We start from the raw sequence: 19,409 nt of genomic DNA, 5'->3' as shown, positions 1-19,409 counted from the left end.
AAACACGAAAAGTCGAAGAAATGGTTTCGTACGAGAATGTGGGAAAAAATTCCGTGAACGATATCCACTCGGACGCAAAAAAAATCTCTTCTAAAACACAATTTTCCTGTCTCCACCACAAATACTTTTTATTGAATCACTCATCCTCTCGAGTTTCAGTGACTGGCAACTGGCTGTTACGCAGGTAAACCATATTAACATCCACACCTACAAACATACCATGAACTCGAATCAATACAGACTACCTCGACACATTTATCGGTATTGAACGCAAAAGTAATCGCTAACTGAAGAATAGAGCAGGCAGTGCCCATCAAGGCGATAAGATTGCTAGTAGAATGTGATTTATCTTGGTCTCTCATGCGTATCTACATCTACATCTGCATACACATACCCCGTAAGCGATCATACGGTACGTGGCGGAAAGGTACGTTCTACAATTATTAGTCATTTCCCTTCGTGTTCCACGTGCAAATAGAGCGAGGACAAAGTGACTGTCTATATGCCTTCATACGAGTCGTAACTTCTCTTATGTTCGTGATCTTTATGCGAAATTTGCGTTCCGGCAATAGACTCGCTCTCCACTCACCTTAAAATGCCTGTTAGAAAATTTTCTCAACAGCGTTTCTCGGCAAGTCTGTCGCCTTACCACCAGGGACCCCCAAGGGACTCCCATTTGTATTCGCGAAGCGTCTTCGTAACGCGTGCAAGTTGATCGAACGTACCGGGAATAAATGTAGCAGCTCGGCTCTGAATTTTTTCGAAGTCTTCCTTTAATCCGATGTGGTGGGAATCCCAAACACTTGAACCGTATAAAGGAATGGGCCACACTAGTTCCTTTAAAGATGAACCACACTTTTGTAAAACTCTACCAATATACCGAAGTCGACAATTCGCCTTCCTCACACTAATCCTTATGTGGTCGTTTCATTTCATATCGCTTTGCAACATTACACCTACATATTTAGTCGACCCGAATGTATCATGCAACAAACTACTAATGCCTTTAAAGAACATTACGGAATCGTTTTTCCTACTCATCTGCATTAACTTTCAGTTTTCTACATTTAGAGCTAGCTGCCACTCATTACAACAACTAGAAATTTTGTCTATCTTGTATCTTTTTACATTCAACTATGACACCTTCCAGTACACCACACCGTGATCAGCAAACACCTGCAGATTGCTGCTCACCCTGTCCGTCACCATACCAGCGGTCCCATCAGACTTCCTTGAGACACCCAGCACTAAACTCCCGTCGAGGAAAACTTACTGGGAACCTATTAAGTATGCTCGTACCTTCGTTAATAGCCTGCAGCGGGGCACCGTGCGAAACGCTTTTCGTAAATCTAGGAATGTCGAATCTGCCTTTTTTCCATCATCCATTGCCCGATGGATACAGTGTGAGAAAAGGATAAGCTGACTTTCACGCGGGCGCTGCTTATTAAAGTGCTGCTGATTTGTGGACTCAAGTTTTCTCGTCTCATGGAAATTTACTGTATTCAAACTGGGAATATGTCCAATTCTGCCGTAAACCGCTGTTACGGATACTCATGTGTTATTTTGCGGGTCTATTCTTTTAGCCGTCTTATATATAGGACTCACCTACGATTTTTCCAGTCGCTTGGGACATTTGGCAGGTTGGAGATTCGTGGTAATTGAATGTTAAGTAGATAGCAAATGCCGCGGAGTACTCTTTGTAAAGCCGGATTGAGATTTTCCATCCGGACCTGACGAGTTAGTTATTTTCAACACATTTAGTTGTTTCTCCACGCCAGAGGTGCCTACTACTATGTCCGCCGTACGGGAGTCTCTGCGACAGTAAAACGACGCTATATTTACACAATCCTTCTGTGTAAACAGTTTCTTAAACGTGGAATTTAAAACTTCGGCTTTTCTTTTGCTGTCTTCTACCGCCACATCAGACTGGTCAGCGAGTGACTAGATAGGAGCCTAAGATCCGCTTAGCGATTTTTCGTAGGACCAGAATTTTCTCGGGTTCTCGGCAAAATCTTTTGCTAAGGTATCGCGCTGATGGTCGTATGCTTCACGCATCGATCTTTTTACAGACGAACGGATCTCTAATAACTTTTGCCCGTCGTCATCTGCACGCTCTCTTTTCAACCGAGAGTGCAACAGTCATCGTTTCTTGAGCATTTTTGGAATTTCATTATTAAATCACGGTGGGTCTTTTTTGTTTTTTGTTTTAAGGTGCAAAAACAACTGAGGTCATAAGCGCCCACGTCATATTCTTGGAACATAAGTAAAACAAGTTAAAAGCGACTAAACGTTAAGCCCATTCGATGGAAGGAAAGAGAACTATAAACGAGGACTTCTCCTTGGAGAAAGGTCCAGAAAATACGCGGTAGAGACAGCGAAGGTCCCTAACCAAAGATTAAATGTCCTTCGCCGTTCGTTAAAAAAGGCAGATAACTAAGACTGCAAACATAAACCGGAACTAAGCGGTTAAAAAAAGGGCATTGGGTCAGGAGACGTCCGTGGAGAACTGCAGTAGATCGAGACGTCGTCGTCTAAAAACGAGGGAGACACACCTGGCGGGAGACAGTCCATAATCGGTTTGATGGCTATAGCAAAGAGAACGAGGCTAAGTTCGCAACCTTGAAGCACCCCTCTCTCCTGGATAGAGGTGTCCAACATGGTCGAACCCATATGTACCTTGAAAACTCTGTCTTTTAAAAATACCAGAAGGAAATGGGACAGGCATCCTCGGAAGCCCCATATATATAGAGATAGGATATCAGTTCTCAGGCAGGTGTCACAGGCTTTCTCCAAATCAGGAAACAAGGCCACAGTCTACTGTTTCGCAGAAAACCGTTCATTACATTGGTTGACAAAGTGACGAGGTGGTCAGCTACAGAACGGCGCACACGAAATCCACATTGTGCAGTGGTTAGTACATTGCGAGACTCCAACCACCACACCAGCTGGCCATGAATCATACGTTCCATCAATTTTCAAACGCAGCAAGTGAAAGAAATGGGACGGTAGCTAGAAGGAATTTTTTTGTCCTTACCGGGCTTTCGTATGTGTATGACAGTGGCTGGCAAAGCGTGCCATCTACGCAAATGCGATTGTATCTACGAAGGAGAAGGTGCTTGACAGCAAGAGGAAGGTGCTGAATGTGTACACTGTCTGGTGCTGGGCTGGAAGATAGAGATGGGGTGAGAGCATTGTCAAACTTACTCACAATAAAGACGGTATTGTAGCATTCACTATTCTGAGAGGAGAAGGATAGCACTCGAGCCTCCTCCACTCGTTTCCGAGGGAGGAAGGAGGGGTGATAGTGGATGGAGCTCGAAATCTCCGCAAACTAGCGACCCAAGGTGTTGCAGATTGCAGTAGAATTCACAATGACATCATCTGCTACGGTCAGGCTGCAAATCGGGGTATGAACCTTGGTTCCACAGAGCCGTCGTAGGTTGCCCCACACGATGGAAGACAGAGTGAATCTGTTAAAAGAAATAGTAAAAGAAACAAAATTAGCTATTTTGCTATCCGAGAAAATGTGACGACACTGTGCACGCAACTCTTTACATTGAATACAGTTCGCCATCGTAGGATGACGGTTAAAAACGCGAAGAGCACGTCTCCACGCGCGAATCGCGTCGTGGCTCGTCTCGCATGAAGATTCTTAGTGGCCACCACCTCGTTCCTCTAACACAACTGTATTCTCTTCTCATTTTGTCCCCATTATCTACAGCGTCTTTGGTTTTGTTGTAGTGCAGAATGATTTCGGGTTTGTGTCCACTGTCTTCACCACTCACATGTCTCTCATTATGCTGAGTACAGAGTAATATTATTGCCTTTCCGTTCTTTGGAACACAGGAAACTAGGGTCAAGTCATTTGTGAAACTAAACATTGAAGAGTGAACTTCTCTCTTTTTGTTTGGCAAGAATTCCTTCGGAATCTCTTTCTTATTGGAACGCAAGGTACCAAGCAATGTCATGTTTCATTTTAGTAGTTCAGCAGCCAATGGAAAACGTGAAAAAATTGTCAGTTGTTACACCATGACCGTTGTTCAGAAATGGTTCCATCAGATCCAAAACAACTCTCTCTCCTTGATTCACTTCCCGAGTATTGTCCACCATTCCTCTGTAAATTTGGATCCATAATAAGTAAGACGTCTTCACATCAGCACAAACCCAAGTTTTAATGCCATACTTGCCAGGCTTGCTCTTCATATAAACCCTAAAAGGGCAGTTTCCTCGGTACGTTGCTAATCGTTCATCAGTAGTCACGTATTCATAAGGATAGAAGTTCTTGCACAAGTTAAACTGAAATTTGTCGAGCGCTACCCTGATGGCTTGTAGCTCGTCCTTGGTTTCTTCAATTCTCTGTGCTCTTGTGTCTCTGTCGTCAAATGGCAATAATTTCAGTATAGACAAAAATCGGTTTCTTGACATGGCAGCAGAAAAGAATGGTTGCCGAAAGGCAACATTATCTCCACACAGATCGGAAGCACTTGTGCGATGTCCATGAGTTCGACCAGCTCCTATTAGAATTGCTAATATACCGTACACTTCAGTTGCATTTATATCTCTCCATGTCGTTTTGTTCGAAGAATGAGCTGCATTCCAGAAAGAAATGACTCGTTTAGCTTCCCTGTTCGTTTCTTCTGCAACGATACTCACGATTCCGGTGAGATAAATAATAAAAATGACTCAGTTATTGTTTTGATTGTTTTTCCATTATTCACTGGGCCAGGGGTTACGTTCAAAATGTTGAGAGATCAACGCCGCCCACCTTTGGGTGGTTCACTATAAACTTGTAGTCCACTTCTAGAAACAAACAAATCTCCAGTGTCTTTGTCTTCTTCTTCTTCATCATCATCCTCCTCTTCTTCTTCTTCTTCTTCTTCTTCATCATCTTCTTCTACTTGTTCACGTGAATGTGTAGTGTCTTCTGATATTTCATCATCAGCTTCATCTGATGCTATGATGTGGTCTTTGTCAAGAGGTTCCATATATTCATTCAGTTCATTATCAATGTCCCATTCATTTTCATCGCCACTGACATCAGAATCGTACGGAATTCCCATGATCTCTTCGCTAGAAAGTCCTTTGGACAGCCTTACTTGCAGATGAAATACTGACTAGTGTAATGTCAGCTCAACAGTGAACGTCAAATTCAACACAACAATAGTAACTAGCAACAATAACAAACATTGGATCTATGGCAAAACTCAACAAAGAAGATTAATGACAGATATATTTCCCGAAATCTTCTTTTTCTACAAATAAGAAAATAAGATGTTTCACACCAAACGGGATAGTATCACAACCCCACCAATAAATGACTTGAATAACAATGATAAAGCCAAAAAAATTAGACAGTCGTGAGTGTGAATTCAACGTCAATCATTTTAGTACAAAGTCATGAAACCACAGGCATGTGGCCCTTCAGATAACATTATTATAGGGAAAAAATCAACCTGGGGTAGTCAGAATACCCCGCTTGGTAACGCGAGGGTTAACGTCGGACTTAGCAGCACACGACTCCTACGTGTTCCCAGCGACACTGTTTATTGTAAATGGGATCACTGAGATTGGACTGCCGGCAGGAAAAAATCGCATTTCTTGTTACACAATATTGTTGGTCAACTTCAGACAAGCCGTCATCCAGGCGAATGTCTGGGGACCTGTCGTAGCTGTGGACTATGTCAACGTTCTTTCAATTGCAGTCAGGTACACCTCCATGGTCCATACCTCGGCCACAGCTTTGTCTGGACATATCCCAAATCCAAAAAAAACTCAGTCCCTGCTGAGGCCCTCCACCACCAATTTTCCTCTATTCTCGGCGAAATTGTTCAAATGGACCTAAGAACTATAGGACTTAACATCTGAGTTCATCAGTCCCCTAGACTTAGAACTACTTAAACCTCACTAACCTAAGGACATCATATACATCCATGGCCGAGGTAGGATTCGGACCTGCGACCGTAGCAGCAGCGCGATTCCGGACTGAAGGGCCTAGAACCGCTCGGCCACAGCGGCCGGCTGTTCTCGGCGATTTCCAGGGCTCAGTAATAATGTACACTGATGGTTCGATGGGCACACCGGAGACTTATCTGCGATCGGTCTTGGGCCTCAAAGTTTTCGGGATCTGGAATGCCGAAAGGCAAATCCGAAGCACGCCAAGTAAATTACGTGCTACAAAGGAAACAATGAATGTGTGGTGGTCAACCATGCGAGCCACTCGCAGGGACTCTCTTTCCCATTCGCGGCCATCCCTGGCTGATTCGCGGCCACCTCCTCCGTCGCGAGAACCGACCCTAGTGTCGCTGACACAGACAGTAGTCCACAGATTGTCGGACTGTCCCAATCTAGCAGCCCTGTGGCGGTCTTTCAAACTTTCTGACGCACTACCTACGATGCAGGTGGCAGTGCCTCAACGCCTGATTTAATTTTAAATTGTATTTCAGAGTGGGTTTTTTTCAGTCAGTGTAAGGGTGGGAAGTGGCCTTATCTCCCAGGCCTTCGCCCTAGCTCCATTTTAACTCTTCCTCGCTCCCTATGGTTCTGTCTATTCAACTTCGTCTTTTCAGTTTGTGTTTCTCTTGTTTTGCGTTTTTAGGCTGGAGATTTTAGTATGTTGCAGAGTGGCTGGCTCGTATTTTTTTATTCTTGCAATCAGCCAGCCAAGGCCATCTGCTATATTGTTATAATACCTTCTACCGCTTTTCTCCTTTTAGTTAATGTTTTCATTTTCAGCAAGGCGTTCACTTGAGCCGGATAGTAGCAGCTGTCCACAAGTAGAAATGGGTGGGTGTGGTGCGTCTTCGTCGGGTAGATGCTGTGCCACCCGCTCTTCTTTTGATCAGGATATCCAGGAAGGGAAGCATCCCTTCCCCTTCGACATCCATGGTAAAACTGATTTTCCGGTGTATGGAATTGACGTTTATAAATACGTAATTCAGTTTTTCTCTACCATATGGCCATATGACGAGGGTGTCATCTACATACTGGAAGAAATATATAGGTTTCCGTTGGCCTAATTCCACAGCTTCCTCCTCGAAAAATTCATATAGGTCCTACGTATTGGCGACAGTTGCTGAAAGCGGGTTCTCCATCGCTACCGCTTTCGTTCGAAAAGAAAGTGCGTCTATGTGAAAACGTGCCGAGAAAGGTTGGTCGTCTCTGTGTCAAAATTCTTATCACTAAGTTCTAAGGGTAGAGGCACTCTGGTAAAAATCGAGACAACGTCGAAATTCACAGTTGCGAATGTGATCTGCGCACTGCCCGACGTAAAGACTAAGCAAATCCTTTGGGTACTTAGCTAGTGAGCATGTCGAAGCACCATTGTTGCTGATAATGGGGCGTAATGGAACCCCATCCATGTGAACCTTCGGGAGTCCATAAAGTATTGGTGGAAATGATGCTCTCTGTCGTAGCTTCAACCTCGTCCAATAAGTTGGTTTCTTTAATTCGCGCCATTGTCTTCCTCTCCACCCGCATTTTCGCAATGTAATGCTGGTCAGATAGAACATTGTTCCATTGCCTCTGTCGGGTGTTAAGACAACAATTTCAGGATCTTCTCTTAATTTTCTTATGGCTACCATCCCCCTACTACACTCCTGGAAATGGAAAAAAGAACACATTGACACCGGTGTGTCAGACCCACCATACTTGCTCCGGACACTGCGAGAGGGCTGTACAAGCAATGATCACACGCACGGCACAGCGAACACACCAGGAACCGCGGTGTTGGCCGTCGAATGGCGCTAGCTGTGCAGCATTTGTGCACCGCCGCCGTCAGTATCAGCCAGTTTGCCGTGGCATACGGAGCTCCATCGCAGTCTTTAACACTGGTAGCATGCCGCGACAGCGTGGACGTGAACCGTATGTGCAGTTGACGGACTTTGAGCGAGGGCGTATAGTGGGCATGCGGGAGGCCGGGTGGACGTACCGCCGAATTGCTCAACACGTGGGGCGTGAGGTCTCTACAGTACATCGATGTTGTCGCCAGTGGTCGGCGGAAGGTGCACGTGCCCGTCGACCAGGGACCGGACCGCAGCGACGCACGGATGCACGCCAAGACCGTAGGATCCTACGCAGTGCCGTAGGGGACCGCACCGCCACTTCCCAGCAAATTAGGGACACTGTTGCTCCTGGGGTGTCGGCGAGGACCATTCGCAACCGTCTCCATGAAGCTGGGCTACGGTCCCGCACACCGTTAGGCCGTCTTTCGCTCACGCCCCAACATCGTGCAGCCCGCCTCCAGTGGTGTCGCGACAGGCGTGAATGGAGGGACGAATGGAGACGTGTCGTCTTCAGCGATGAGAGTCGCTTCTGCCTTGGTGCCAATGATGGTCGTATGCGTGTTTGGCGCCGTGCAGGTGAGCGCCACAATCAGGACTGCATACGACTGAGGCACACAGGGCCAACACCCGGCATCATGGTGTGGGGAGCGATCTCCTACACTGGCCGTACACCACTGGTGATCGTCGAGGGGACACTGAATAGTGCACGGTACATCCAAACCGTCATCGAACCCATCGTTCTACCATTCCTAGACCGGCAAGGGAACTTGCTGTTCCAACAGGACAATGCACGTCCGCATGTATCCCGTGCCACCCAACGCGCTCTAGAAGGTGTAAGTCAACTACCCTGGCCAGCAAGATCTCCGGATCTGTCCCCCATTGAGCATGTTTGGGACTGGATGAAGCGTCGTCTCACGCGGTCCGCACGTCCAGCACGAACGCTAGTCCAACTGAGGCGCCAGGTGGAAATGGCATGGCAAGCCGTTCCACAGGACTACATCCAGCATCTCTACGATCGTCTCCATGGGAGAATAGCAGCCTGCATTGCTGCGAAAGGTGGATATACACCGTACTAGTGCCGACATTGTGCATGCTCTGTTGCCTGTGTCTATGTGCCTGTGGTTCTGTCAGTGTGATCATGTGATGTATCTGACCCCAGGAATGTGTCAATAAAGTTTCCCCTTCCTGGGACAATGAATTCACGGTGTTCTTATTTCAATTTCCAGGAGTGTAGATGTGCTCGGTTTCATAGGTTATGTTTGCGTGAGAGCACTAGAGGTTTCGCGATATACTTGTTCAGATGCTGCAGGGAGAAGTGGTGCAGCTGACTGTTCCTCATAACTGACATTGTCCGCAAAAGGTGCGGATTTAGAAATGGATGCAATATTGAATCCTGACATTGCATCCTCATTCAGTTGCTTGGCGTGACATTGATGATAGTTGAAAATGGTTCAAATGGCTCTGAGCACTATGCGACCTAACTTCTGAGGTCATCAGTCGCCTAGAACTTAGAACTAATTCAACCTAACTAACCTAAGGACATCACACACATCCATGCCCGGGGCAGGATTCGAGCCTGCGACCGTAGCGGTCGCTCGGTTCCAGACTGAAGCGCCTAGAACCGCACGGCCACTCCGGCCGGCATTGATGATAGTCATAAGATCTCCTCTATCAGTATTTATGAAATATGTTTGTCGTATAGCGATGTAATTTTGCACGTACAAGGTGTACAACTTTGCTTCCGCCGTTTGCTGATAGGAGGCGACAACCGTAAGTAGCGGTCGAAAGAAACAGATCGCAGACGTCAGGCAGTTAGATAGCTTAGCCCGCATCTCGTGGTCGTGCGGTAGCGTTCTCGCTTCCCACGCCCGGGTTCCCGGGTTCGATTCCCGGCGGGGTCAGGGATTTTCTCTGCCTCGTGATGGCTGGGTGTTGTGTGCTGTCCTTAGGTTAGTTAGGTTTAAGTAGTTCTAAGTTCTAGGGGACTGATGACCATAGATGTTAAGTCCCATAGTGCTCAGAGCCATTTGAACCATTTAGATAGCTTGAACCTCGGTCAACATAACTTCATTCTAAAATTATTCGATTTGTTTCTGCATCATAAAGTTGTTCTTAATTGAAAATGTCAGTTTACGAGCCTAATTCTCGTCATTTGCGGAAGGTGTTACTGTTTTGTTTCAGTTTGAAGAAAAAAGCGGCTGAGTCTCCTCGAATGCTCTCAAGTAAGTATGGTAAGAACGCTATTAGTGGAAGAACGTGTCGTGAGTGGTTTCAACGCTTGAAGAACTATGCTTTTAACGTCGTACACCGGCATAGTGGTGAAAGAGAGAATGTTTTCGAAGATGTGGAATTGGAGACATTGCTAAGTGAGGAATCGCGTCAAACTCAAGAAGAATTGGCATGATTAGTGGGAGTGACACAGCAAGCCCTTTCAAAACGTCTGTAAGCTATGGGCATGATTCAGAATGAAGGAACTTGGGTCCTCTGTGAGCTGAAACCAAGAGACGTTGAACGGCGTTTGTGTGTTTGTGAACAGCTGCTTCAGAGGCAATAACGGAAGGGATTTCTGCATCGCATTGTGACCGGGGACGAAAAATGGCTTCATTACGATAACCCTAAACGCAAAATATCATGGGGTTATCCTGGCCATGCTTCCATGTCGACGCCCAAACCGAATATTCACGGCTCCAAGATCTTGCTCTACATCTGGTGGGACTAGCTCGGCGTCGTGTACTGTGAAACAATCACAGGTGCTCGTTATCGAACGCAATTAATGCGTCTGAGCAGAGCATTAAAAGACAAACGGCCGCAATACAGCGAGAGGCATGATAAAGTGATTTTTCAGCATGACAACGCTCGACCCCACGTTGCAAAAGAGGTCAACCCGTACTTGGTAACTTCAAAATTGGGAGTGCTACCCCACCCACTGTATTCTCCAGGCATTGCTCCCTCTAACTATCGCCTGTTTAGATCAATGGCACGTGGCTTGGCTGAACAACACTTCCGATCTCATGAAGGAGTCACAAATTGGATCGATTCGTGGATAGCTTCAAAAGATGAACAATTTTTTCGACGCGGGATTAGTACACTGCCCGAGAGATGGGAGACATTTGTGGCCAGCGATGGAAAATACTTTGAATGACACATGTGTAACCAGTTTGTTTCATTAAAACCTCAAATGTTGGGGAAAAAACGGCGGAAGCAAAGTTGTAAAATCAGTGGTCTATGTGGATACTGTCTGTAAAATATGCTTGAATAGAGTTAGTAGCAAGGAAATAATAAGTTAAAAAGGGATTGCATGATCGTTTTAGTTGATTACTAATATAGACAAGTGACACGTAGTAACTACATCACAAGACCTTAGTTTGTTATCACTTATCGGACATCTTGTTTCAATATCTCCAGCCGGTTTTTGTTTCCGCAACATTATTCCAATTGTGTCTAAGAAGTAAAATCAAAACGGGTTCTATTACGACACTATATTCACGACGGAAAAGTACTTGATTGTTTTTTTAATGATCTGCAAGTAGTAGTATCAAAATTCGTAAAAAAGAGCCAACTACATGCTACGTAACAGCACTCAAATTCTGGAAAGCCCTGACCATTTATTTATCTTAAGAGAATTACTAGTTTTTCAAATAAAGGCATTTAGGTTACGCACTCTGCGCAATCCGGTACCTATGAACACAAAACCATTAGATGTATACAAGGACCAAAACATTCTCACGAAAATTCAGTATTAGGCTGATAACTTCAGAGGTTCAAAATAATAAGGCTGCACACTGTCACTACTCTAAAACGTATCTCACTGGCAGTTCTTGCAATAATGCAAGTCCCGCCAAAGGCAGCCAAGGAGTCATACTGACGGTGTAAATGTTTTACTAGAAAGGCGCGCCTCCACTGACCGAACGGTTTCTATCAGTCTTCAGAATACAGGGCCCCTCATCATGCAAGATACTTCCAGTCAGCGTTAGGTGCCGATAAATCATTGAAATTTCGTATACGTCATCGTAACACTCCATGTTCAAAACTATGTTGAGAACAGTTCTCATATGTTTTCATCATTCTTTCTAAAACAAAGATAATGCTCACATCACTGTAAGATATAGTTTTCGCACTGAACTGATCTTGAAAGAAAAGTGAGCCAAGAACCGCTGAGGGAGAACAGGAAAAGAAAAGTAAGGCTGCAGTCGGACGGCACTATAGAGAGGCAGTCGGCTTGTCACGTTTGTCGACAGCACGAACTGTGTCAAATTAGATTTACATTCTGAATTGGGAAGATCATTGTGTCTACTCACTTGTTCAAAACAAGGAAAAGTGGAGCAGTCACATTAATGGGAGCTGCATTTTGAACGCCACACAATGTGCTTAGTTCACCATCGCACTATTATGAGCTGAAAAAATATAAACTGGTAAATATAATTAGGGAATAAACTGAGTTAAGGGAAAACACAGGAGTGACAAATTCTGTTTTGGTGCACATTACCAATTATTTGATTTCATGAAGCCTTTTAATGCAAGAGGTCTGATTTGCTAACAGGTATGGCGGAGAAAATTGATATTGTAAGACAAAAGACAACTCAAAAATGTTCAAATGTGTGTGAAATCTTATGGGATTTAACTGCTAAGGTCATCAGTGTCTAAGCTTACACACAACTTAACCTAAATTATCCTAAGGACAAACACACACACCCATGCCCGAGGGAGGACTCGAACGTCCGCCGGGATCAGCCGCACGACAAAAGACAATCCTATGCTAAAATCAGGTTCATTTCATGACATGGAACATTTCTCTCACCTCAGGGCAGTCATATTTTTTGCTTCCAACAGGGAAATCAAATACTAATTTTTATAGATTTCGTTCTGAAAACGTTCTCATAATTTCATAACAGTTTTCATCCCCTATTTCACTCGTTTAGGGGACTGACTTTCTAAAAAGACTAAACATTAGATTTTTATTTCTAACCAAGAAGTCAAATACCAATTTTCATAGATGCAGCTCCAAAAGTGCTTGAATAATGCAACATTTCCACAAAGATTTCATCCCCCCACGGGGTGAATTTCCAAAAACCGTCAAATGCAAATTTTTCATAGATTTAGTTTTTAAAATGCGTTCGTAGCGAAATGTGTCATAAAATGTTTCATCTCCTATTTGATCACCTCAAGGGTTGAATTTCCAAAAACTTCTTTTTTTTATGTGTAACCGAGATATTAAATACGAGTGTTTATAGACGTAGCTTTAAAATACTTACGTAGTTCTTTAATAATTTTTTATTTTCAGGAAAACTGTACCCACTGTTTCACCCGCATATGAGTTAAATTTCCAAAAATACTGAAATATGTGTTTCTTTATTTGTGACTGACAACACATAACAGTTTTCTGGCTTCAAAATTGTCTTAACAGTGGCATATTTATAAAAAAATAACATTTCATCTTTTATTCCAGCCCCTTTAGGATGGAATTTCGAAGACTCCCTTCTTAAACGACGCCTACAGTATCAGATCAACACCTTCTCCAAGCTTTACGTTTCTATCCTTAACGGTTTGGGCTAGGCGATGATGAGCCAGCGAGTGAGTTAGTCAGTCGGGATGCTGCCTCTTATACACACGGAAGCGCCAAAGAAACTGGTATAGACATGCTCATTCAGTTATAGAAATATTTAAACAGGCAGAATACGCCGCTGCGGTCGGCAACGCCTATATAAGACAACAAATGTCTGGCGCAGTTGTTAGATCGGCTACTGCTGCTGCAATGACAGGTTATCAAGATTTAAGCAAGTTTGTACGTGGTGTTATAGTCGGCGCACGAGCGATGGGACACAGCACCTCCGAGGTAGCGATGAAGTGAGGATTTTCCCGCACGACCATTTCATGAGTGTACTGTGAATACAAGGATTCCGGTAAAACATCAAATCTCCGACATCGCCGCGGCCCGAATAAGATCCTACAAGAAAAGTGTAACCCCTCCGCCAATTGCTCAAGATTTCAATGCTGGGCAGCAGCTTCGTCTATGGCGCCTTGCCACAGTTCGCTCCCCCCGTTGGAGGTTCGAGTCCTCCTTCCGGCATGGGTGTATGTGTTGTTCTTAGGGTAAGTTAAGTTAGATAAAGTAGTGTAAAAGCTTCGGGCTCGATGACCTCAGCAGTTTGGTCCCATAGGAACTTACCACCACCAATGCTGGGCCATCAACAACTGTCAGCGTGCAACCCATTCAACGAAACAACATCGATATAGGCTTTTGCAGGCCTGAGGCTCACTCGTGTACTCTTTGTGACTGCACGACACAAAGCTTTCCGCCTCGCCTGAGCCCGTAAACACTGACATCGGACTGTTGATGACTGGGACCGTGTTGCCTGGTACGACGAGTCTCTTTTCAAATTGTATCGAGTGGATGAACGTGTACGGTTATGGGGACAACCTGATGAATCCATGGACCCTGCATGTAAGCAGGGGACAGTCAAGCTGATAGAGGCAATGTAACGATGTGGGGCGTGTGCAGTTGGACTGATATGACCCCTGATACGTCTAAATACGAGTCTGACAGGTGACACGTATGTAAGCATCCTGTCTGATGACCTGCATCCATTCATGTACATTGTGCACTGCGACGGACTTGGGCAATCCAGAACTGCTACAGAGTAGCTCCAGGAACACTGTTCTGCATGTAAACACTTCCGATAGCAACCAAACTCCCATACATGAACATTATTGAGCATAAGTGGGATGCCTTGCAAAGTACTATTCAGAACAGATCTTCATCCCGTCCTAATCTTACGGATTTATGGACAGCCCTGCAGGATTCGTGTTGTCAGTTCCCTCCAGAACTAATTCAGATATTCATCATTTGGATTTGCAGCTCCTTGTGTTCACAGTGTTTGCAGTTAAGATTGTTGGTTGTAAGATCCACTAGTTTTTCCAAGTTCCCAAACATGTTTCAGCAACTCTGTGCCATCATCTGTGGGTTTATATTTAATTATCTGTTGCAGAGCTTGCTGGGGAATGGCGGTTCTTACATCCAACAATTTTAACTGCAAACACGGTAAATACAAGGAGCTGCAAATACAAATGAGGAATATCTCGTCGCCCAGACACGTATTCCCCAACAAGCACTATAACAAATAAATAAAACAGAAACCCACTGATGATGGTACAGATGTGTTGAAACATGTTGGGGAACTTGGGAAAAACGTTGTTTTGCATAACTGGTGGACTTTACATCCAACAACTTCAGAAGTTTTTGAATTCCACGCCACGTCGTGTTGGGGCACTTCTGCATCTTTGGGGGAGGGGGTAGGACGCTGTGGAGCTACACGATATTAGGAATTCTTTGGATCTTCAGTGTAGCCGGCCGTTGTGGCCGAGCGGTTCTAGGCGCTTCAGTCTGGAACCGCGAGACCGCTACGGTCGCAGGTTCGAATCGTGCCTCGGGCTTGGATGTGTGTGATGTCCTTAGGTTAGTTAGGTTTAAGTAGTTCTAAGTCTAGGGGACTGATGACCTCAGATCTTAAGTCCCATAGTGCTTAGAGCCATTTGAACCATTTGATCTTCAGTATATAACGATCAGCTATAAATGTTGCACTTCGTCCCAGTCCATTCTGGTTTTCGAATGTTAGCTAACCTTACAGATTTATATATGGACGTTCTGGAAGATACGTAGCCAAATGTAGGCTTACACATCTCGTACGAAATCCATAAACAGAGCGAATTATCAGAATGAAACTTTTATTCTGCAGCGGAATGTGCGCCGATATGAAATTTCATGATGGATTATAAACGATGTTCTGAACCGACACTAGAACTCGGGACCTTCGCTTTGCCCCACCAACTGAGCCACCCAAGCGCGACACAAGACTCCTCCTAACGGCTCTACTGCCGCTATCGTCCAAATTAAAGCTGTGAGAACAGGCCATGAAATCGCTCTTGGGTAGCTCAGTCGGTGGAGCACCTACCCGAGAAAGGCAAAGGTCTCGAGTTCGAGTCTGGATCCGGCACACTATTTTAGCCCGCCAGGAAGCTTTAAAACGAATAACGCTTTACAGAAACATGAGGTTTTCATATCCTGTCACTGTTTACAATCGCGCACCAGTAGTCACCACTGTGAATAATCGAAATGGCTCTAGCGTACGCCTTAGAGAGTCTGTGGCTAGAAGAGTGCTGCGGCGGTGTTTCCTCTGCTGTTTCGTTCCGCGTCATTACCGTCCCGATGTAAAATCGCCGATTTGTTCAGTAGCGCCGACTGGAGGCGGGGAGCGCGCGCGGCCCGCAAGGTGAGCCGGCCCTCAGCTGCGTGCCTGCCGCGCGTTACCAGGTCGCCGCTTCGCGTGAGCCCCACCTCCTAATCGCGGCTCGAGTCCTCGGGAAGCCGTGGTTTCGCTCAGCGACGTTGTCGTCTGCTGCTTCAAACGGGCTGAATTTCTCTCATCTAGCAATTTACGTTTTCCTCGCCTATCTAAATTCGTTTCTGTGGAATTCTTAGAACAGCACACTGTGACAGCGCGAGGTAGTAAAACCTTTAAACCGTGGGTACTACGGCCATTCCTTAGTTCCGGGAAAGAGAGCCAGAGAGAACTGTATTTTTTGTATCCCGCCTGGAAGGCGGCGCCTGGGTCCTGTGATCTGCAAAATAGGCCGAATGAAGGAAGTGAGTAGGAGCAGGAGAGGTAAAGCTCTTTGGTACTGCATGTAAAGTAGGAGCACATCTATTAGAGAATATTAGTAAATGACATCTACTTAACGTAGGCCTGATGACCACGTAGGTGCGAAGCTGTTCATGTATCAAAGATTACAGTGACTACTTGTTAAACTGTCATTGAAGTAACAAAGTGTGGTGTGCGTACTGTAAGACCTTCGGTAGACACACCATCAGATTATTTGGCTTGTCGCTCTAACGAAGTAGGCGAGTGTCAGCAATATGTCTCGTGGTCTTATTGTGGCGTGTTTATCTTCTGTCGTTAGGTCAGACTATAGAAATGCCACTTGCACGCTTAGAGTAGCAGATTGACGGTGACCAACTTTAAACAGAACTTGATTAATTTTCACACACATTTATTAAAATAATAACAAGCATATAAATAACTTAACTTGGTTCTGGATGCTATTTACAATTGACAATCTGAAGTTCCTTTGGTCTTGATGCATTAATCTTATTCTCACATATTTCTGATACTTGACTAAAGTGTCTATACATTTATCTTCATGGCTATGTGCAGGAACATGGTAACCTTATTAGGCGCAGACTGAAACTGGACTACAGACTAATGCAGATTAATGCAGACTGATACAGACTGACTAATCGGAGGTCTGTACACTCGTTATAATACCTCGCGCGTTCAGGTATCACTGCGCGAGCGTGATCCGCGAGGAGAAAAGGTTCTACGGTAGCAGCAATCTCATTGGGTGCGTGACATATTAATACGTGGATCGGCGTAAGCAGAATTTGGTCCGTCTCTAAGACAGCGCCATCTCGTAGTGCGGAGACGGACGAGCGCTGCGCCTGCGCTGTTGTGCTTAGAGTGGCGCGCTCTATTGGGAAAGTTGTGTACGCGCTGACTACGCCGAACTATGTACACAACACAAAGGCAAAGTCTGTAATGGCTAGCCCCCCTAGAAGTAGAAGCTAAGTTGCTTGGTCGTTTGCTCTTGATCAACTGAGCAGAAAGCAGAGCGGCGGTCGTTGAGCTACACAGCGTCGACTAGAGGGCAGTGTGGTCGGCGTAGTTGGTCCGCTCTCGTATTGCCAACCTACGAGCGCGCACCTACTGTGTGGCATCGGAACTATCGACGCCACAGATTCAGTTGTTTTCCTAAATCACCTCAGGTGTGCTTCCTGTCTGTGTGACACGATTCCTGACAAATTGTAAGTAATGTACGACTGAACGTTACATACCATCAACAATACCATGAAATTTATGCGGTGTTGCTAGGTCGTAATGCGAAGAGAATATTTTCAAAAAACTGGCATAAACTAGAATGCAGGATGGTTATAATTGAACTGTTGCTAGCGGAAAGGGCTCCCATGGCAACAGAGTGACCGCAGAATGATGAAGCATTGTGGAAACATTTCTGAGAACATGCGGAAGAGAAATAACGAGTAAATCATTCAGAGAAACACATTTTAATTTATGTTTGCGGCGGTATTATTCCTTAATTGCGTACCATGTTTACGTTCCTGGTTACAAACTTTGCTCAATGCGACGACCGTATTGAACCAGAACAGCCTGGAAGCGCTCTAGAGATTCCGTTTCACAATCGTTCACAGCACTTTCTGAACGGTGGACCATGTAATATCAAGATTTCGAGTAATAACTCTTGCACTGCTTTAAGATCGCACATTGCAGCCTGCTTTCTTAACCAGTAACTTCTTCAGAAAATCTATGTGCAGTTTGCCGTCGGCCTCTCCCAGGAGCAACTGCCAAATCACCAGTTAGTTCGAACTTCCGAATCATGTTCTTCAACCCCAGGGCGGAAAGAGGACCTCTCTGTATTCCCTTAATGCGTCCATACTCGGGCAGCAGCACTATTACTGCTGTTTCGATAAAACAGATTTATGAGTAAACCCCTGCTCACCTTGTCCAGACCCATGTCGAGTGTCAGCATCACTTCTATGTAGTTTAGTACCAATACGGTAAATAGTTTTCCGCCTAAAGATGCTCAAATAGCAAAAGTTTAGTTATAACCATTCTATATTTGGTGAAACTGTGCGTAGAAATTTCCCGAGGTATACGTTTCGATTGTTAACGACGGTAAAACGTGGTTCATTTTACTCTTACAAGAGCGTGAAACACCTGCCAGAAAATCTATGAAATAACAGAAATCCAATATTTTCTATCGGCCCCTAGCGACACAACATCCACGGTAGGAAAGTAAAATGAGACGGACGGAACCAAAGTAGTAACTTCTCCTTACTCCGACTCTTTGGCACCGCTTTTGGAATGTTCATATTATCCTTTGTAAAACCTACGGCAATGTTCTCCCGTATGCTGGAAATGACTGATCAAATGTCTTACTATCTCCCACGTCTACATTTTATTTGTGTGACGACTTGACCAATGATATTCCACCTGACACGTTCACACACCCCTCTCGCTGGGTAACTGGACTATAAAATATAGTTCACGGTTCCGCAACTTTGCTGCCCTGTAACAGCCCTATTGGACAAATACAGTCTACGGCCGCTGACAGCAGTGCATGTCTGCACACTTCACTCCACACTGCAATAGACACTCCACTGGTCCCACAGCGCGTCATGACATTCTCTGGTAACCACATCACAGATCAGTCGTCTAGGATTTCTTGATGTAGACGACTTGTGCTTCAGCGGCGCTGCTTTTCCTGTGCTGTAGGGGAACGTATTGGTACAAATAATGACGAGCCTTCCGTGGGTTTTTCCAACACTAAGTCAAAAATGTAGCCGATCATCTGCTAAGCTGCCTCGTGGTAAAGAACTTACCTGATACCTGATACTCAACGTTGAGTCAGCTGTCACTGGTCAGCAATAGCCACGTCCGCATACAGAGGGACTTCTCGGCCAATTTGCTCTGGAATGCCTTCTTTCCACAGGCACATTTGTTTATTATCTTCCTTTCGATTGGGTGCAAATAAGTGGCATACTTACCGCGTACCGTCACA

The sequence above is a fragment of the Schistocerca serialis genome, chromosome 9, assembly GCF_023864345.2.
Source record: "Schistocerca serialis cubense isolate TAMUIC-IGC-003099 chromosome 9, iqSchSeri2.2, whole genome shotgun sequence".
Lineage (NCBI taxonomy): Eukaryota > Metazoa > Arthropoda > Insecta > Orthoptera > Acrididae > Schistocerca > Schistocerca serialis.
The sequence above is the reverse complement of the archived record's forward strand: the minus strand, read 5'-3'. Positions refer to the sequence as shown.